A 23,271-nucleotide genomic window follows, 5' to 3' on the forward strand; every position below is an offset into this window, starting at 1 on the left:
TCACTGATTCTAACAATCATTTTTATTGGAAATAAATAGGTCAAGTTCGTTTGCAATTAGTTCTCTACGTGTCTGTCCTTCAAACCTTGGAACAGTCCATTCACTATCTTATCTTTTGCCATACTGGATAGCTTGTGAGTTGCATAAATCTGTCATGTTATTTCATAATCCTTTGTCTCTTCCATTTCTTCATATTGTACATCTAAATAAGACTCAAGTCTTGAGTCTTCTGGGACCCCATCTCCAAATATCCAGATCTGTGGTTCTCAAACTTGGCTGCACATTGGAATCACATAGAAAGCTATAAAAATAGAACTGAGGCTTGGGACCCACCCTCAGAGATTCTGGTTCAGATGGTCTGGGGTTCCACCCGAGCGTAGGGCTTCGTAGCACCTCCCCGAGGGAATCTGATATGCAGCTGAAGTTGGGAACCCTAGTTTGTATGTATGCCACCTCCTGCAACTCCGTACCACTTCACTCGTTATCAGAATCTCTCCCCTTGGATAGTTAACTGTCTGTGGACCATATTTTATTAGACGTGCATCCTCAGTGTCTATTCCAGAAAATAGAGGGGTGTTCAACACACAGTCTTAGATAAATGAAGGAATAAAATCAGGCATACCTCATACTCGTCAGCTTCAGAACTCATCAAACCCTGTACTCGTCCAAGAAAAAAAATGTTTCAACATTCAGTGCTTGCTCCAACTTGTGGCACGGGCTAGAACTTGTAGGAGTCACAACACTGCCTCTCAAGGGGAAATTCTTCATCATTTGGTTCTTATTGGTTTTGGCACCTGTTGAGTTCTGGAACGAACTAACAACGAGTACTGAGGTACCACTGTATTTCATGCTTTTATATGAATGTTTTTACTGATTAATGAGATGAGAAAGCCTGAAGTATCTTAGAAAAATTGCATAAATAGAGAATAAAGGAAATAGTGTGGTTGAATGTGGTTGCACAGTACGAGGGAGATGTTCGTTTGGTGCCCTGAAAAACCTGGAATGATCCCTAAGTTGCGCATGTATGCATGAGCGTACACACAAATCAGCAGATTTTTTATAAAAATAACAAAATGTGGTGACTGCAGGTCACATTCTCTTTCCGGTGTCCTAAACGTGTAAACAGGAATGAATCTCTAGAACTGCTCTGGTGCCTGCTGTTTCCTAACTTGGATGATTGGGTAATATGTCAGCACTTTTAAACCTTATCTTGTCTATTTGATCCCGAATCGTGAAAATGTTTTTAAGTTAATGGAATCTAAAGCCCTTTATATTACTGAAGCACTTCATTATCCACACTCCGTCTTCCTTACTTATTCAAAGGTAAACATAAGAAGATAAAAAGGCAAAATGTTTAAAAACTTAAGTACAGTAGAATGAGCATGAAATAAATCCCGTTGAGCACTAGGAGGCTGGATATAACATAATGCCTAACATTATTTTATTGGAACAGTATGTAGTTATGTATTTTTAACCTTGGGTAAAAATTAACTATAAATTCAATGATCAGATTGTTATATAACATAACCTGATTTTGCAAAACAAAAATTGAACTTTAAGTTCATGCTTAGACATACATTATAATAACAATATTTTCTTAAATATGTAATCAGAAAAAAATGAAAAATTGGCGTACATATTATTTTCAAATTGAAGGAAAAGAAAACACTTTTAAGAAAAGCTGGCCCTGCCACTGAAGGTACAGTCTCCAAAGCTGACAGTGAGAATTCAACAGAAATCCATCAGTTTTCAGAGGACCTGAAGTTGCAACTGTTGATTTCTAAGATTACTAAGATTGCTCATTTATAAAAGTATGTGTTGTTACAAAATTGGCCAAGTTGAAAATAACGCTATTTACAGGACTTTAAAAAGTATGCTACCAGACTGAAGCTAAAAAAGAAAGCAGGTCATTTTTATCTCCTTAGGTCAAAATTGATATGTTTTGCTCTTCTCTGTTTTAACCAAGTATTATTTTTGTTATGGCAACAGTTCTTTTGCTTTTTAAAATAGTGGATGAACACATACCTGAGTTTGTATTACTATTACTGACTACTCTGATAGGCAATTTCCACATTTCACTCATAATTTAGGAAAGGAAAATTGTCTTGCCTAATAACAAATTCTTAGGATGGAGGCTTATTTCAAAGCTTGAAATCATAGACAATGAATAAATATTTAGGAGTCATTTGGGTAATGTAAAGGGGGGAAGGGGCCACTAGCACACAGGGCATTTTGGGAGCTAAAGAGAATTAGAAATCTCCTGTCCCCTATACAGGCATTTAGATTTTTATATTATTATTATTATTATCATCCCTAGTCTAAATTTAATATTTTATATAGTGATTTTCCCTAAAATTAGGAATTTTTATAATAAAATTGGTCAAGAAATCACACACAATAAACTTTTGTTTGTTTGTTTAGAGATAACTCCTTAGTCCTAAGCAAACTCCATCCATTGGCAAAATTGCACAGCTCAAGAATATTGGCACACAGTCACACAAAGAATGTTTTCTTGTTGAAATGTATTTTTTTAGTTTTACCCATTAACTAATAAACTTTGCAACCAGGAGGCAAAAATAAGAAAGTTTAGAAATTACAATGAGTATTTACTGAATACCTAATATTTCTAGACTCCATACCAGAACTATTTCATACGTTAGCTTACTTAATCCTCACAATAACATTATTAAATAGGTTTAATTACATCTAAAGTACGCATAATAAAACTTAAAAACATTAAGTGACTTATTCACAATCACACTAATAAACAACAAATTTAGGACTGAAACTCATGTTTTTCTGTCTTAACCCAGTCTCTTTTCACAGCATCATTTTTTTAAATTCCTTAATAAACCATTGTGATTATCATAATGGCATTAATGTTTACTTAAAAAAGTATATAGATATATTTTGAACTTCATTACCCAAAACAGTCTTCACTGACGTTGCTTTATTTGATAATATCTCTGTGAAAACATTGAAGAGTGAAATATTTTTTAAATGGATTGCTAAAGTCACTTTTCAACTGCATTGACATAAAGCAAACTGACTTTTATAAAAAATGTAAAATAATGTTACTGATGGAAATATCATTATTATTCTCTTGTGAAAAATCGCTAATAGCAACATTTGGCATCACAGAACATTCCATCATATAAAATTTGCACTAAAATATTATTCTGGAAAAGAGGTATTTCTCACTCTCACTCAAATATCAAACAGGAATAGTCCTCCAATCAGTTAAATGCTGCTTACTTAAAAACTAATTGCAGCACATTGCCAATTCAGAATTAAGATTCCAGCACCATCACAATTATGCCTGAAAACATGTGGACAACACACATTCCAATGGGGCCAAAAGTCACTTTTATTGTGAGAAAGCGTCCCTGCAATCTCTCAGTTAGATTTGTGTGGAACTATTGGGAGATGTCTCTCGAACACTGAATCTATTTCACACTTGAAAATAAATATTTTCTAAATATGTTTCATCATTTTCCTCTTAGAATGATTCAAGGTCCAAGAAGTACCCCCAAGTGAGAATTTAAGAGCATGTAGAGAGCAGATACATCATATATATTTTTTTTTACAGGTAATAATTATATATAATAACTATATGTATAATTATTAAATGCAGATGTAGAAAATGACCTCCAAATAACCTCAAATGGATGATATATACATGTTAGGAGAGAAAGAGAAAGGACTGAACACTGTAGCATTTGTTTCCTAGGTTTTGTCACTGTCATAATCAGAAAGGAGTGTTTTGAACAATTAAATACACATGCACAAACGCACACATAGACCCTTTAAAACCCTAGATGGAAACCTTCACCCTGTCTTTTGCTGTAGGAAGTTGGACTTTGTACCATCCCAGATTTTCATCCCAAAGAGAAACCTCATCAAAACAGAAGAGTGGCATGTATTTGCCCTTACAGGCACCCTTGTTATTTGAATGATACTACTTCAAATGAACCTTGTTCCCACACCCTTGGTTCTCTAGGGCTAACAAGCTTTGCTGCAATGAAAGCAGCCATTCCCATTCTTGCTGCTGCCTGAAGTCCAGACAACAGCTAAATCCAAGGCACCTTTTTCACTTGCTGGAGGTTACAGAGGCATTTATTATGCATGTGTAAACAGGCCAGTGCAATGAAGAGTTGTTGCTGTTGTGAGCAGCAACCCCTGCCTTTGTGCAAGAACTATAAAACTGACTCATACAAAGAAACAAAGATTAGCATCTCCATGATAATGTGTGGGAGCCAGCCTCCAGGGTGGCACCCAGCCTCCAGGGTGGCACCCAATGAACCTCACCTCTGGAATTTATACCCCTGTGTATTCGCTTGCCACAACAAACAGGACTGGACACAACAGAAGAGTGTAGAAATCACAGTATGATTTCTGAGGCCTGGTCACAAAAGCCTTTCTTTTGGAGAAATCAGTCCAAGGGAGCTGGCCACCGTGCATTTGGGGAAACTCAAATGGTGCTATGGAGCCATCCCTACAAGTGAGGAACTAAAGCCTCCTGCCAATTTCCAACACCAACTAGTCAGCCATGTCCCATGTGAGTGAAGCAGCCATGTAAGTGGACAAGACCCTCCAGCCCCAAGCAAGTCTTCAGATGACTACAGCCATGGCTGCCGTGTAATTGCAAACCGGTGAGAAAACCCAAGCCAGCACCAACCAGCTAAGCTGCCCAAGAATTCCTGTCCAATAGGAAGTGAACGAGATAACGTTTTGTTGCTGCTGTAAGCCACTAGAGTTAGAAGTAATTATTTATGAACAATAGGTAACTAATAACTAAGTGCTGTCGATTCTTAGGTCACAGCCAGAACAGCAGAGGTTTAGCCTCTGATTTTTCCCTGTTGACTGCACTGTAAGAATGAAGCATCATTTGGCAATGAGCAAACAGAACGGAAGGTGTGTTTACAGAGTCCCTATTAGGCATAGTATCGCTGTTGCACAAAACGTTTTTGTCTGGGTTTTTTTTGAAGCAGTAAAGCCTTTTTAATTAATGGTGAGTGGTTTGCATTGTTACTTTGGCTTTCTGCGAACTTATAACACCAAATCTACTCCACCTACACTGGGGGTGAAGCAGCCTGTAGGAGGAAAAAAAACAAATCAATTTAAAGATTTTACTTACCAAATGTTCTGCACTTAATAATTAATTAATTAATTTCCCTATAGGAAAACACTATGTATGCTAGGTTGAAATTTTAGTTTTAAAAGATTTTTTGACATTTATTTATCAAGTTTATCTCATAATTTATCTCATGAATATATTACTTGGCATAGCTCTGATGTTAAAAAGTAAGTATTTTCATAACTCTCTGGGGTGACTTGAGGACCCAGGGGTCCCAGCTTGCCTAGATCTCTATGTAGACCCTGATTTCACTAATTTTTTAAGTAAAAGAATTAAGAATAAAACACAATTTCTAGTGTATTTTTTAAAAATACTGAAGTAGTTTTATTCTTCCTGTCTCTCTCCTAAATTTCCCCTAAGCTGTGATTTCTTCAGCCTCATTTTCTTCCCTCCCATTCACTCCTCAACCACTGGGGAATGGTTTGTAGCAATCATGCTATAGTGTTGTTTAAAAGTCGCCAAAATCTCCCAACTCCCAAGTCTAGTAGTCTTTCTCTACGCCCCATTTCTTTAACTCTCTGACGCATGTTGTGATATTGCTGGGTGTCCTCTGCTAACTTCCATGACATTAATCTTTCTTTATTCTCTACCTGTCTTGAATTACTTTCCATGTCTAGTGCTGACTCCTCTTCTTCTGCTTACCTGTTAAATATTTCTTTTCTCAAGATGTCAATCCTCAACCCTCTTCTCTTTTTCATGTTACAGTTTCTCCCTGGGCAACATGATTTTCTTCCTGATTTTCATTAACACCAATATCAATATGATTTTTAAACTTCTGTCTTCAGCCCCAATCTCACCTTAGAGCTTCATAACTGTGCTTCCTCTAGTCTGCTAAAAACTTCCACTGAAATGCCTTGCAAACAAAATCAGCCTCAATATGACCACAGCTATTGCCCCAAAGCTTCTCCTCTTCTACCTATCCCCTACTTCGGTTTGCGGTGTCACTCCCCATGCAGTCTCAGTCCCTGGTCTCTCTTCCCCGCACCCCTGATCACGGATAATCAATCACCAGACTCTATTTACTCTGTTTTCAGATTGTTTGTTAAATCTATACTATGCTGCTGCAATTTCCCCACCATTTCTTGTCTGTATTGTTGAATAATTCTCCCCAGCCTATTCCACCTCCAGAATTATCCAATGAACATATAAATTGTTCATGTTTCTCTCCTTTTAAAAATCTTTAATGAGGTTGAAAGAAGGTGAAGGGATTAGTCAAAGAACATACATGAATGACTCATGGACATGGACATGGACAACGGTGTGGGCACTGACTGTGGGAATGGGGGGAGGTTGGGTGGACGGGGTCAAAGGGGGAAAATTGGAACAACTGTAATAGCATAAACAATAAAATATTTAAATTAAAAAAATAAAAATAGAAAAAAATATCTAATGATTGTGTCAGTAGCCAATAGGATAAAATTCAAAAATCTTTGCTTACAAAACTCATTGCAACCTAGTCACATTTTAGCTTCTCAGGTTCCTCCCCTACTACTCCACTAACATATCCCTTTAAATCATTCATACAAAACGATTTCCTCTTGACCAATCATGACTTGCGTTCCACAATTTTACCTTTGTTCATTCCCTTCCTCTGCCTGAACCCTCTTTGCCACATATGTCTCCCTGGAAAGATTTTTTTTTTTTTTTTTAGTATTTAGGATAAACATCTCTGGAGTCTTCACAGGTGCTTTCCTCAGCCTAATTAGTGGTTCACTCACCTCTCTTCCCTCAGTTCATTATCTATACCAGTAGTAGAACAAAACATAATGTATTACATTGTGTGTGAGTTCATTGGATCTATTTTTACCTCCTCTCTCAGACTGTGACATTCCTAGGGAAAGGAATCTTGTCCTTTATTCCCAGTATTTGGGCCTGCTAAATGAGACATACTAGGAATTCACTCAATATTTGTTAAATTAATTAAGTAATTAGTGAAAGTTTGAATGCACTCTCTCTTCTATGTCTTTCTCATTCCTTCCTTCAACATTAAAATGGTCATAATCTTCTATTTGTTTTTCTTTCAATTGTCTCCTCAACCCATTCTTCCTTCATTCCCTCATTTGCATTGTCTGCTGGATACTTGGATGTAAAGGAACACAAAATTGGATAAGCAAGTGATATAAAAAAACAGAAAGGTTTTCAATATTTTTAATCCTATATGGGAGCTATGGCAGGAAAGAAAAGATTTAATACCTTAATATTGACACTTGGATGGATTCTGTATTTGACCACAAAATTTAAATGAACAATAAAATGATCTTTAGAATCTCAAGGTAGTATTTTTGTGACCTGACGCAGATCTCAGCCCGCAAGATCTGCTGTTGAGGTTTCAGTATTCCAATACACATACACACGGACAGAGGTCCCGTGGGGGAAAAGGGATGGCACAGCCACACTCTCAAGAGGAGACTGCCTCTGATCGCCTTGGCCACTCCCTCAAGGGGGCAGCACCCAGAGCCTTGCCTTGACCAGCCTTTATAGGTTTTTCAGGCCCTTAACATCAAAGAAGGTCCTCTTTTATCATACAAAGGTTTGTTTTGGGTGGTTATCTTTGCAGACACAGGAGAGGGTGTCGCTGAATACTTCAAAGGAGGACATTTGCAATGTAAAAGGAGAAATGGTCGAAAAGGCTAAGTCCCATACCTGAGGGTCTAGCCCAGATTCTAAGAAGATAAAGATACTCAGTAAACATTTGCTTCCTCAATTCAGGGTGAGGGAGTTTCAGCAAGAGCAAGTCTCGTAGCAGTCTGGGTACAATACAGGCCTAATTTCCCACTGGAGAATTTATCCATGGACGTGGGTCCTGCCCACCAACCTCGCTCCCCACTGGCTTTTCCGAATGGGGGCTGAGCCACATTTCCCACGCTTGGAACGGTTCCCCACAGTGACCCATAGAAAGTTCTGGATTATATGATAACTGAATATACAATTTATATTTTATGTTTTGCTATTCTAATATACACAGTGGGGCAAAAAATGTTTGTAATTGTGAGTATGCAAAGCAGTGTATTCTTGTATTATTATTTATGAATTATTGTATTATTTTCCAAACAAACAATTGTAAACCTAGCCTTGCCTGACCCTGTATCTAGGTTTTATCATTTCCCTAAGTTAGCTGTACTACCATGTCATTAGGCACTATCAAACAATACCTTTCTGACCACACTTCAAGACAACTCAGTCGCCTCTTTAGCCAATTTCTTACTATTTTCCAGTTCATCATAGCTCTTTGTGTTTGTAAATTTGTATGTGTATCTAACACCATTAAACATATTCAATGTGTTGGTAGAACTAATGTCCTAAAAACTTAGGGGCAAATCCCAGAGTAGTCTACATGCTTCTTTTTTAAGTAAAAGAATTTTAAATGATGTATATGGAAAATCTAATTGCATGGCTTCAAATGATGGGATTAAATTTCTGTCCCAAGTGGGAGATTTTCCGCATTTACATAAGTGAAGTGCAAATTGTAATTCTCCACCTGGCCCATCCACTACATATTCAGACTGGTGGGTTGGTTAAATAATTGCCTGCTGTCATTGGTGTTAACCACAACACACGAAAAAACAACACACTTATGTAAAGCAGATTCAAAACAGACTTTTAGTCAAAATACCATACTCATTACATAAATTTTCCAAAAGAGAGAATTGTTTCATTAATCAAAGTAAAGAGAGTTCATTTAAGTGACCGAATCTATTCAAATGATTAAAAAACAAAAAACTCTGTGCAAAATAATATCAGTTTATTCAACTAAGTTCACTTGATTTTTATAAACTTCTGTTTATATAGTATCTACCTGTTTACATAGTATGCTCTAACATACTTTCTTCACTTTTATAATGAGAAAATAAGAATGACTATATTTCCCATATAAATATTCTCCTATTTTTTTGTAGAATTCTATATTAAAATTTCATCTAAGATTTCTGCTTCCAATGTTGAATGAGTACTCAGTATTGGATTAACTATCCTGCTTTAAACAACTATAAAAATAAACAAAATATAGCAATCATCAAATGCTACATTTTGATTACAGGTAGCACAGAACTGTAATCCGTGACAGAAAGAAAATCCATGACAATGAGGTGACTCCCACCATCACCCAGACTTCCTTCTGCAGGCACTTTCCAAATCACTGCACAAAGGTACAGAACCCACGCAGAGCACAGAAATCTCCTTTGTGTGGAAAGCTGTTTGTAAACTTTGTGTGACAGTGAAAATATGCAGAATAGTCCAAATAACCTTGAAAAATAAAATGTAGGATTCACATTTCCTGCTTTCTAAACTTACTATAAAAATTACAGTAATCAAGGCACTGTGGTGTTACCTCAAGGATAGACAGATAGAACAATGGAATGGAACAGAGAGTCCAGAAATAGACACACAATTATATGTAACAGCAAGGACGTTGGGTCTGGGGAACCGAGCAGCTGGAGTCTGACTTCCCCTCCAGCCTGGAAGCATCATGGAGGTCTGCATCTCCTTCAGCCACACAGACCTGACCATCAAGATGCCAGATGGATACACATTCAAGTTCCGCAGCACATTAACCTGGAAGCCATCAACTAATTTGTGGCAGAAGAAAACGTCAAGATCAAGTGCATGGCCTTTTAGGGAAGCCAGCCAACCCATGGGCCCTATAAAGGTAGCTGCCTCTGTTCCCAGTGAAAGAAAAAAAAAGAATAACAGCAATTTGGAAATCATAAATAAGAGATGATTAACTAATAAAAGCATCCTTCCTGAAATTACTGGGAGTTACAACTAACAAACATTACTTAGGAAAAAAAGAATTCTAAGAATATAATGTATAATAACAACATAATAGAGCTTCTGATATAAATTTCAGTAATTTTTATTGCTCATTTCATAATCAATCCTTTGCCTTCATAAAAATTTTATTTTGAGGGTCTTATATGTGCTAGGCACTATATTAGGTGCTAGGGGTATAATGGTAAGGAAAGAATAGTAAAAAGAAATAATAGTGCCATCCTTGCACAAACCCTGGGGAAACATATCAATAGTCAATTAATTACAAATAAACAGAAAATAGAAACTATGAAATGATATATATGCTTTATGTATATGTGTGTATATACATGTGTGTATATGCCAATACACACACAAAGACTTTGGCTTAATCACATGCTTAGAGATGGTCTTGTGAGGAAATGACCCTTGAGCTAAGATCCAAATGAAAAATACGAGCTAATTAGAAGAATAAGATGATTATATTCATTCGGAACATCAGGGAGAGCATATATAATGCCTGTTGTTGGGGACGAGCTTGGGGAGCACATGGAGTCAACAAAGGCTTGTACAGCTGGAATAGGCAGTGAGAACAGCACAGTGGGTGATAAGAAAGAAAAATTGGGTTAGGAAGAGAATATGCAAGACGTTGCAGGCCTTTTAAAAGATTAACTTTTAACAAAATGGGGTGTTTCTATGTAGTGTTTCGTTTACAGGATATGCTGAAGAGATTGCGAATAAACTAGAAGAGAAACTAACATCTACTATAAAGTATACTTGGTATCTTCCCTTTAAGGGGAGATAATGAGTACATTTTTATACATGAGATAGTTGCAGTTTGCTGTATGATATAGTTGATATTGTCTAAATGTGTATAATTCAAATTTGAATGGTGTGAGCTCTGCTAGATAAGGTGTTGATACTCAACAGAATAATATTGGGTTGGGCAAAAAGTCTGTTTAGTTTTTTCTGCAAAGTTGACACATTTTTTTCATTTTCACCAATAACTTTATTGATTTGGATATTTTGAGTATGTCAGTTATCTCCTGCTACTGGCTTCTAGTGGGTAGAGGCCAGGGTGCTTCTAAATATCTTCCAATGCATACGACAACACAGAACTATTTGGCCAAAATGGCAGTAGTCCCAAGAAACTTCACAAACCACTTTGACATGTTCTATCCATCACAGCACCTTCTCCATACATTGCACAAATCTTTTGCATTTCAGTTGTGTTTTTACCTTTCTTGAAATAATAAAGCATGATACACTGAAAATGTTGCATATTTTCTTCCATCTTCAATATTAAAATGGGTACACAAAAATTCACCAATTTTAATAAGGTTTTTTTTAATGCATGCTGATATGACAGCTGTCACAATACAATCTAAGGATATTGTTTTGAATGAAGTTAAAGACAACTAAGTGCTACTGGAGCCACCTTACAGAAAAAACTAAACAAACATTTTGGCCAACCCAATATATAAGCTTCAGGACCATATGAACATAATACATCTTATATTTTAAATATACGTTGTTAGTATCATGAACACGTGATAAAAGGTATTCACCATCATCCTTGCCTTTCTAAACAAATATTCCCTAGTGCTTCAAGTACAAAGGGTCTAAAATCTGCATTTTCCAGAGACCTTTGCAAGCAATTTTTGTTTTAAATTTTGTAAAAGTGAGGCACTCTTATAAAACATGGAAGATTGAAGAGGAAGAGAAGAATTACTCACCCCTAGAAGAAATGTGTGAAATGTGTGTCTTAGACCATGAGCAAGTCTTTGAATACAAATAGCTTGTTTTGGAGTTGATCCAGGAACATGGGGAAAAGGTGAAGAAATAAAATGGGGAATGGAAGAAAGCCAAGTAAAGGAAATTGACGAGTGGATTACAACTGTAATCAACTGGGGCTAAAGCCTGCTTTAAAAAAAAACCCTGAGGGACTACATAGAACAATTCAGAAGTGTCCTACTTAAGGCAAGGAACTCACTGACGCTCAGTGGTTGCAGGTGGCTCCCAAGGCATTCACTTCCTGGCACTGATGGCTTGCCCTACATGCAGCAGGCCCCTATAGCTAGATGAAGCCCTCGCACAGAGAGGCACAGCTTCTGAATGTACAAAAATCGAAAGTTTCAGGGGGTGTTCTTGATGAGACAAAAATCTACAATAATAGCAGAGCTCTTATTGACTTGCATCAGCACTGCAGAAAATGGAAATCGTTGGCATCAAGTTCCCTATGATTCCTGCTTTATTAATTTTCTAGTACCAAAAACACTTCCTTCTGATCTTCCTTCTCCCAGATGCCCAACAATGTTGTATCTAATTTACTGTGTCAAATACCTTCCACCTAAAAATTTCTGTTTTCCTGGCCATGCTAGCTGATATGAATGAAGTAGAAATAAAGATGTGGAGGCATTCAAGAAATATTTAATATCTAGTAAAATTTGCCTGAGTCAATAATTGGATGGAATGGGACATAAAAGAGGGAAAATCTAACAACTAAAGAAAAATGTATATAAAGTAAAACTTGTTCAAGTTGTTCAGTAATTTTTTTTTCATATACCTCGAGTTGATGAGACTTGAGGACACCTAGACAGGAATTACATTTAGGAGGCATTTTGACAAATGTATCAGTCTGCATTTCAGAAGAGATGTTTGGGCTGAAGACACAGATTTAGAGGTCATATGAGATCCAGAAATATTTGAAGCTGGATGAGATTATCCATTAAGACTATTTAAAATGCAAGTAGACACAAACAGTAAAAGTACAAGAGGGGAGACCCTGAAAAGAAAATTGAAAAACAACCCATAAAAAGTAGAAAGAAAACTAGAAAAGAATGATGTCAAAGAAGCCACGGAAGGGAAATTCAAAATGGCAGCAGACTATGTGGATGAAGCACTCCCCTCCTCCCAATACCAAACTGGAATTACAACTAAAATATAAAACAAATAACCTGAATAACTAACTAAAGACTGCATGAATAGAAATCTTACAACCAAGGATTTAGAGAAGAAGCCACATCGAGGCTTGTAGGAAGAGCAGAGACGAGAGAAGTGATGGCCTCTGTTTCATGGGTGGTGGCTGAGATTCTAAAGGGATATCTCAGCTACAAATATTCCCTCTTAGGAGCATGGGGTCTTAACCCCACATCGGACTCCCCAGCCCAGGGCACCAGAGCTGAGAAGCTGTGCCCAGATAACATGTGGCTTTGAAAATCAGCAGGGATTGTGTGTCTGCTAGAGCCCTAGCCACTCTCCTAAAAAGCCAACAGACAATACCTTCTTCACAGTCACTCACCCTGGACTCTACCTGGAAAAGAGGATAGAGGAGACTAAGTTCTGTGAGGTGAGACTGTGTTTTGTGGCTCTGGGGAGAGATCTAAGGGGATGGTTGTTGGACCCCTGTACCAACTCACTCTCCTGCACTGAAGACACCAACTTTCTTGGGTGAAGGACTCCCCTCCATACGGCATCAGCCTGAGGAAGTACTATAGCCACACTCTGGACTTCCTATCATCCTACCCTGCAGAGATCACACCCTGCTGAGGAGTTAGCTGCCTAGGCCAGGGGGGGAGCAACCTCAGAGGGTGTCAAAGAATAAGTGGCTTGGCTCTGGGGTTGGAGCCATTTTCCCCACTTTCCAGTGGACCTGAGTAGCACTTACCCCTCATGGGAGATCCTATAGCCCCATCCTTTGGGCTCAAATTGGCCCTATCATATTGACCCCTAGTGGCCTCCCCCTACTTTCCCTCAAGTCTAACCAGCACCTCCCCATCAGGGAGCCCCAACCTCCCAACTTCTGGTGGGCACGCCCTGCTGAGAACCAGTGCCTGGCAGAATCTCGGAGAGATTGTGTTCTGTAGATCTAGGACTGGAGCCACTTATCCCTCACACACCCAACCGGTGCAGAGTCTTCCCTTCATGTGGCCAAATTTTGCTGTGTTTGGGCTTGATACACTGTTCTGGCCTCACACTGATGACTCCCTAACACCCCATCCCACTATAAAAGTCTGTGGGTGCCTGGCAAGTGGCTACTAGATTTGGTATACTCTGGGACATTTCCTGAGTGGCCTCAGACCCGGTGCTAGCACTGACTTTGAACCTGGTATCAGCCTGATGAACACCACTCACTCCTGACTGGTAACTCACAAAGAACCTACCTCATGCAACCTGAGTAACAGGAGAGGCTCTTTCGGTGACTGAGCCTATCAGGCAGCCAGGTGGAAGAGGCCCAGTGCTGGTAAAGGCCGGCCCCGGTGTATAGTTTGGTTCTTCCCACATATACACAGGCCCAGTAGAGGAAGCTACAAACTGTGGATTGTTTTGGTAGCTCCAAACAGGTTGCCAAGGGCCAGTCAAGGCAGTGTCTGACATTGGGTTGAGCCAGAGTCCCTCCCAAGAGGCCTCAGAACCAACATACTGAGTCGCCAGCTTCAGACAACCCCACAGCAAGGTCCAATTAGCTTTAAGTGGCATATCAAAAGGAAGATCTTGGCCCTGACCAGTGTGGCTCAGTGGTTGAGCATCATCTTGCAAAGCAAAAGGTCACCAGTTGAATTCCCAGGCAGGGCACATGCCTGGGTTGTGAGCCCAGTCCCCAGTCTGGGCATGTACAAGAGGCAATTGATCAGTGTTTCTCTCACATTTCAATGTTTTATTCCCTTTCTTTCTCCTTCTCCTCTCTACCATTTATCTACCATTTATCCTTAGATAAATCTGCCATTTATCTAAGGATAAATGATCAAAATCTTAAAAAAAAAAAAGAAGAAGAAGAAGAGTAAGATCTTGGCAGGCACCAAACCCTGCTGATGGGTATTCCTCTTTGTGTGGTCAGCACCTGCACAGCAGCTCATACACTGTGGTTGGGGTCAGTCTTCATAGTCAGCCAGCTTGTGAATTGACCCCACACATGAATGAATCAATAGTAATCAAAACTCAATTACAACAGGAGGGCCCACAAAAACACAAAAAAAAAGACAATTATGCAGCACTCAGCTCAGGTGATCAAAGAGACTGCACTACTGGGTCCCACAGGGTACCTACAACATAAGGCCATTCTACCAACACTGGGAGTTAGAGCAGATCTACCTAATGTATAGAAACAAGTATACCACTGTTGCCTTTCAAGCTGCTACCAAGGTGCTGGGGCTGAGAGGTACATGTCTGAGTAAAATTACTTGTTTTGAGAGAGTTCCAGCCAGGACAGAGGTGCAGGTAGAAACACTTCGCTTCCTCACACAACCAAAGGATAACAACCAATTTTAAAAAAATAAACAACCAGAGCTGCCAGAATATCAAACTGTATGGAACTCTGACAACCAAGGACTTAAAGAAACATTCACCCAGACTGGTAGGAGGGGTGGAGACAGGCAGCTGAGCGGGCAGAGAGGAACTGTGGCAAGGTGGCCGACAGCACAGGTGAGGCAGGGCTGGCAGACTGGGAAACTAAAAACTCAAAACCTCTAGCTATAAAATACTGTGCGGGTCATGAAGGCAGGATAAACTCCCAGTCTCACGGAGTGTTTGTTGGAAATTGGGGCTAGAGCACAACCAGCAGGCAGCATTGTTCCCTCTCTGACCCCTCCCCCCAGACAGCACCACAATGCAGCAAAGAGGGCTGCCCCACCCTGATGAATACCTATGGCTCCACCCCCTTACAACATAACAGGTGCAACAAGACAAAGAAATATGGCCCAAATAAAAGCACAGATCAGGGTGAAAATGGAGACAACTGTACCCAAACAAAAATAAAGAAAGAAAGAAGAAAAAAGAAAGAAAGAACAGATCAAAACTCCAGAAAAAGATGAGAAGATAAACAACCTATCTGATGCAGAGTTCAAAACACTGGTAATCAAGATGCTCACAGAAATGGTTGAGCTCAGTCACATAATGAAGGAAGAAATGAAGGCTACACAAAGTGAAATAAAGCAAAATATGCAGGGAACCAACAGTAAAGGGAAGGAAACCAGGACTCAAATCAACGATTTGATACAAAAGGAAGAGATAAATATACAAATGGAACAGAATGAAGAAAAAAGAATTCTAAAAAATGAGGAGAGGCTTAGAGACCTCTGGGATGACTTTAAGTTCTCAACATTCAAATCATATGGCTGGCAGAAGGAGAAGAGGAAGAGCAAGAAATTGAAAACTTATTTGAACAAATAAAGAAGGAAAATTTCCCCAATCTGGCAAAGGAAATAGACTTCCAGGAAGTCCAGGAAGCCCAGAGGGCCCCAAAGAAATTGGACCCAAGGAGGAACACACCAAGGCACATCATAATTAAGTTACCCAAGAATAAAGATAAGGAAAAATCTTAAAAACAGCAAGAGGAGCCCTGGCTAGTGTGGCTCAGTGGATTGAGCACCGGCTTGTGAACAAAAAGGTCACCAGTTCAATTCCCAGTCAGGGCACATGCCTGGGTTGCAGGCCAGACTCCCAGGAGGGGGCGCACAGAGGCAACCACACATTAATGTTTCTTGCCTTGACTTTCTCGCTCACTTCCCCTCTGTCTAAATATAAAAAATAAAATCTTTTTTTTATAAGTAGCAAGAGGAAAGGAGAGAGTTACCTACAAAGGAGTTTCCATAAGACTGTCAGCTGATTTCTCAAAAGAAATCTTACAAGTAAGAAGGGGCTGGAAAAAAAGTATTCAAAGTCATGAAAGGCAAGGACCTACATCCAAGATTACTCTATCCAGTGAAGCTATCATTTAGAATGGAAGGGCAGATAAAGTGCTTCCCAGATAAGGTCAAGTAAAAGGAGTTCATCATCACCAAGCCCTTATTATATGAAATGTTAAAGGGGCTTATCTAAGAAATAGATCAATAACTATAAACAATAAAATGACAACAAACTCATAACTATCAAGAACTGAACCTAAAAAACAAAAACTAAAACTAAGCAAACTAGAACAGGAACAGAATCACAGAAATGGAGATCACATGGAGGGTTATCAGTGGGGAGGAGGAGGAAAGGGGAGAATGGGGGGTGAAAAGATACAGAAAATAAGAAGCATAATTGGTAGGTATAAAATAGACAGGGGGACGTTGAGAATAGTATAGGAAACAGCGAAGCCAAAGAACTTATATGTGGAAGCCACAGACATGAAATAAGTGAGGGGGGAATGCTGGAGGGTGGGGGTAGAGGGCAGAGGGGGAGATAAAGGGGAGAAAAAATTGAGAACTGTAATAGCATAATCAACAAAATATACTTGAAAAAAATGAATATAGAAACAAACACAAAAATATAGCCAAAAATGGGGAGACAAAGAAGCACTCCACAAATGAAAGAGCAGGAGAAATCCCCAGAAAAAGAATTAAATGAAAGGGGGGCATGTAATTTATCAGAAATAAAGTTCAAAAAAATGGTAATAGGGTGCTCAAGAAAATTAATGAGAACTTCAACAAACAGATAGCAAACATTTTTAAAAAAGAAATAGAAACCATGAAAAAAGAATCAGTCAGTAATGAAGAGTACAATACCTAAAATGAAGGATACACTAGAAGGAACAAACAGTAGGTTGGATAAAGAAGAGGATCAAATCAGCAATTTGGAAGACAAGGTAGCAGAAAACACCCAAATAAAGCAGCAAAAAGAAAAAAAGAATATTTTAAAAATAAGAATAGTTTAAGGGATATTTGGTACAAAATGAAGCATAACAACATCCACATCATTGGAGAACTAGGAGGAGAAGAGAAAAAGGAAGGGGTTAAGAACTATTTGAAAAAATAAAGGCAGAAAACTTCCCTAACTTGGTGAAGAAAAAAGACACTCAAGTCTCAGACGTGCAGAGAGTTCCAAGCAAGAGGAACCCAAAGAGACCCACACAGAGATACATCATACTTAAAATGGCAAAAGTTAAAGAGTGAGAATCTTAAAAGCAGTAAGAAAGACAGTTAGTTTCCTACAAGGGAGCTCCCATAAGACTGACAGCTGGCCCTTGCCAGGTGGTTCAGTTGGGTGGGCATCCTAACACATACCCAAAGATAGCCAGTTTGATTCCCTGCCAAGGAATAAGCCTGGGTTGCAGGTTAAGTCCCCAGTTGGGGCATGTATGGAAGGCAATCAATCGATGTTTCTCTCTCATGTCAATGTTTCTTTCCTTCTCTTTCTCCCTCCCTTCCTCTTTCTGTAAAAAAAAAGAAGAAGAAGAAGAAGACATCTGACTTCTCAATAGAAACATTTCAGGCCAGAAGAAATATTCAACGTGACAAAACATGATGAAAAGCAAGGTCCTCCAAACAAGACTGCTTTGCCCAGTGAGGCTATCATTTAAAATTGAAGGAGAAAAAAGAGCTTCCCGAACAAGAAAATGCTAAAAGAGTCCGTTACCACCAAACCAGTTTTATAAGACTTGTTAAAGGGCCTTCCTGAAGAAAAAGAAGGAGGTGGAAGAGGAAGAGGAGGAAAGGAAGAAAAACAACAGAGGAACATAGTTAAAACAGCAAAATGGCAATAAACATACTTATCAATAATCACTTTAATGTGAATGGTTTAAATGCTCCAATCAAAACACATAGGTAGCTAAATGAATAAGAAAACAATGCCCATACATATGGTGTCTACACAAGACCAACCACAGAATGAAAAATTCACACACAGACTGAAAGCAAAGGAGTGGAGCCCTAACCAGTGTGGCTCAGTTGGTTGGGCATCGTCCCACAAACAAAATGTCACCAGTTTGACTGACAATCAGAACTCACGCCTGGGTTGTGTGTTCAGTACCAGTCAGAGTGCATGTGAGGGGCAACCAGTGGATGTTTCTGTCCCACACTGATGTTTCTATCCCACTCCTTTCCCCTCCTTTTCCCTCTCTCTAAAAATAAATAAAATCTTTCAGAGTAAAGGGATGAAAAAAGATACTTCATGGAAATGGAAATGGAAAAAAAAAGCTAGGGTAGCAAAACATACCAGACAAAATATAGTTCAAAACAAAGGCCATAACAAAAGACAAAGAAGGATTCCATAATGCTGAAATGATCTTTACAGCGAGAGGATATAACCTTTGTAAACATTTATGCACCCAACATAGGAGCACCTAAACATATAAAGCAAATCTTGATAGATGTAAAGATGTAATTTATCAAGATGTAATCTTTAAAAATGTAGAGATTGACAGTCACACAGCCATAGGAGGGGATTTTAACACCAGAATATTCATGCATAATATTTATAACTCTGTTTACAGAGTAGGGAATATTTTGGCTGGCAGCACATCTGTGTCAGACGGATGATTGTGATGCCCTGAATTGCTCTCAGCTGTTTGTCTCAGTGATCTCCACCTAAGATATACTGATTGCTCCATCCAAAATCTGTGCACTTTTATTGACCTTGATCTTTCTCTCACATCCACAGACAATCCATCTGCTAATTCTACCTTCTCTAATGTTGATATTCAATTCGTTTTTATTTTCATCACCTTTAACTTTTTTATGGCCCATTCTTTTTTTGTCAACAGGTCTAATTTCCTTTGTTTTGGGGTATCTTTAAAATACAACGGAGTTGTTCTGAGGTTTTTATTTCAATCTGACATTTTTTATCTCTTAGAAGCAAACTACTATATTTATAGTTTTGATACCATTTGTGTGCTGTCTTGTTTCTATTATTTTATAACAGGTTTTGCCTGATATATCACTGCTTCTTTTGTTTCCTAACTTTTTAAGATTATATTATATTGTTTATGCTATTATAGTTGTCCCAATATTTCTCTCTTTGCCCCCCTCCACCCAGCATCCTCCACTCCCTCAGACAATCCCCACTCCATTGTCCATGTCCATGGGTAATTTATATATGTCCTTTGGCTACCCTATTCCCTATGCTGTACATTACAACCCTATAGTCATTCTGTAACTACCGATTTGTACTTCTTAATCTCTTCACCTTTTTCACCCATCCCCCAAACACCCCTCCCATATGGCAAATCACAAAATGTTCTCTGTATCTATGATTCTGTTTCTGTTCTGCTTATTTGTTTGCTTTGGTTTTTAGATTCAATTGTTGATAGATACATATTTATTGTCATTTTCTTGTTCATATTTTTGATCTTCATCTTGAAGAAGGCCCTTTAACATTTCATGTAATACTGGTTTGGTGGTGGTGAACTCCTTTACCTTTTTCTTGACTGGGAAGCTATTGATCTGTCCTTTGATTCTAAATGAAGGCTTTGCTGGGTAAACTTGGTATGTTCTTGCTTTTCATGACTTTGAGTATTTCTTGCCAATCTCTTCCAACCTGCAAAGTTTCTGTTGAGAAATCAGCTGATGGTCCTATGGGAGCTCACTTGTATATAACCAACTGCTTTTCTCATGCTACTTTTAATATTAATTCTCTTTGTATTTAACCTTTGGCACTTTCATTATGATGTGTCTTGGAGTGGGCCTCTTTGGATCCATCTTGTTTGGGACTCTCTGTGCTTCCTGGACTTGTATGTCTATTTCCTTCACTAAGAAGGAAAATTTGTTGTCATTATTTTTACAAATAGTTTTCAAAATTCTTGTTCTTTCTCTTCTATTTCCAGCATCTCCATGATGCAAATGTTGATGTGATTGAAGTTGTCCCAGAGGCTCCTTACTCTATCCTCATTTTTTTGGATTCTTTTTTCTTCTTGCTGCTTTTTACTTCCTTGTGTTCCAAATTGCTGATTTGATTCTTGGCTTCACCCACTCTATTGCTGATTACCTGTAAATTGTCCTTTTTTTAATTAGTGTGTCCTTCATTTCTGACTGGATCATTTTTATGCTGCTGAGGTCTTCACTAAATTCCTTCAACATCTTTATAACTACTGTTTTGAACTCTGCATCTAGTAAATTGCTTGTCTCCATTTTGTTTAGTTCTTTTTCTGGAGTTTTGTTCTGTTCTCTCATTTGGACCATGTTTCTTTGTCTCCTCATTTTGACAGCCTTCCTGTGTTTGTTTCTACACCAACAAACATAGAGCTGCTATGTTTCCCTGGATTGATAGAGTGACTTAATATAGTAGGTGTCCTGTAGGGTCCAGTGGGACAGCCTTCCCTATTACCTAAGTGGGGTACTCAAAGTGAGCTCACTATGTGGACTGTATTCACCTTTGTCTTGTAGTTGAGACTTGATTGCTGTTGGCATATCCAGGGCAGCCATCATCTGTGTTCTGTCCAGGGTCACACAGCATAAGCTATAAAACAACCTGCAAATACCTTCTACTTGTGCTGGGCTTGGTGGTGCCCAGGAGAGACCAAACTGTAAGCCAAAGCCAACTGCTACTAGTGCAGGTCTGGGGCAACTTAGTGAGAGTTACAAGGCTCACTGAAGCCAAATGCTGCTTGTTTGAGATAATTTGGACAAATCTGAAGCATGGGCCAAGACAAGCCATTCATATGGAAAAGCCACTGGAAACAGCTTGGGTGGGCCTGAAAGTTGGGTGGGGCAGGGCCTCAGAGAATCATCAGGGTGAGGTGAACAGCGTGAGCCAGGTTGATGGAATCTCAGATAGGGCTCCCACCTGCCAGCTCTGTAGCTCTATGGCTTTGTGGTGCGAGGCCTCAGAAAAGGACAATGGCCTCTGCTAACATTTCTATCTGGGAGAAAGCTGCCTGCCCCCAGCTTTTGCCCTGATGCCAGACAATTCAGTTCCTCCCCATATGTTTCTGATGTCTTTCAGTCTGCTGCCCCTCTGCTGGAGCTCAGAAGGAGTGAGTTCATAAGTCTGTGTGCAGGCCATTTAAGATCAACTGCCTAGGATTCCAACAGTTTGCCTTCCACAGCCTCAATCCCCATCAGGTTTTACAGCCAGAAGCTATGGAGAGTTATTTTCCTGGCACTGAAACCCTGCACTGGGGGCCTGGTGTGTGGGGCTGGGACCCCTCACTCCTGAAATATCCTCCTAATTTTTATCTGCCACATGTAGGACCAGGCTGTTCTGCATCTTCGCCCCACTTACAAGTCTCGATATGGTTTCTTCTTTAATTCTGTAGTTGTAGGACTTTCATTTAGCTCAATTTCTGATGGTTCTGAGTGATGGTTGTTCTATAGTTTAGTTGTAATTTTGATGTGGTTATGCTAGGTTTGAGCTGTGTTTACCTATGCCACCATGCTGACCAGAAGTCTCTTGACTTTTATATATACCTTTTAACTCATTCTTTCTCTTTCTAGCATATGATAATTATTCCTATAGTTTTTTTCACACTTTATAGTTAACATTTGATCTATACTTTTGTTATTTTTGTGTCTTTTTTATTTATTTTAAGTTTTATCAAATTTATTGGGATGACATGGGTTAATATTATGTAGATTTCAAGAGTAAAATTCTATAATACATCATCTGTATATTGTATAATTTTGTCACCACCCAAAGTCAAGTTCCCTCTGTCACCATTTATCCCCCCTTTACCCATTTCTACCTCCTTCCAGCCCCTCTTTTCCTTTGATAATCACCATACTGTTTTCTGTGTCTTTGACGTTTTGTTTTTGTTTTATTTTGTTGTATTTTTGTTGAATCCCTTCTCCTTTTTCAGCAAGCTTTGGCCTCATTTTGAGGAGTATTAAATTTAGGGTCTTGTATTTATTATCACTGAGAAAAGTGACAGGGTAACAATTCACTTTGAATTTTGGCATTTGGGAAAGAATGTAAAGCAGGTATGAGCCTGACTTGAAGCATCAGCAGACAGTTATGACCACCAAGTACCTGAGATTCTGAGTGGAGAATCTATGCCTGAAAAGGGGACTGCTAAACAGAGAAAAGAAACCAGCCTCCTACATCTCTGCTAAGCAAGTAGCCACCCTCATTAGACACCACTTGCCTACAGAGCGAGAATCAACATTTGCAGGTATCCCACAAAGCTCAGAGCACCAGAAGTAGCCTCTTCTGCAATACTGTAATTTCACCTGATTGGATCTCCCCTTATCTATAGCCTCATACTCTTCTTGAAAGCAAGAGAGGCCTCTTGATGAAATTCAATCCATGGCAAGGCAAGAAGTCAGTTAGAAAATCTAATTTAATAGTAGCTTCAGAAAAAATATGGTCATAGATAAAAAGACTTATAATATTCATTTTAGTATAGCTTATAAAATAATAATAATAAACATTAGAAACAACAGTAAGGTCTAAGAATAGTACAATAGATAACATTGTGAATATATTAAGTTGTATTTTTATAAAATGCACAAATTCTGAGCTGTCATTTCAGAATGGTGTTGTACATCATTTAAAAATTGCATGTGAAGAGGCAAATTAGGGAAGTCTATTTTTTTATTTTTTATTAAATGTATTGAGATGACATTAGTTAATATGATCATATAGATTTCAAAGTTTTATTTCTATAATACATGATCTGAATATTGCATTGTGTGCCCACCACCCAAAGTCAAATCATCTTCCATCACCATATATATTTGGCACTCTTGACCCTTTAC

This window comes from Desmodus rotundus, chromosome 2 (assembly GCF_022682495.2).
Source record: "Desmodus rotundus isolate HL8 chromosome 2, HLdesRot8A.1, whole genome shotgun sequence".
In the NCBI taxonomy this organism is placed as follows: domain Eukaryota; kingdom Metazoa; phylum Chordata; class Mammalia; order Chiroptera; family Phyllostomidae; genus Desmodus; species Desmodus rotundus.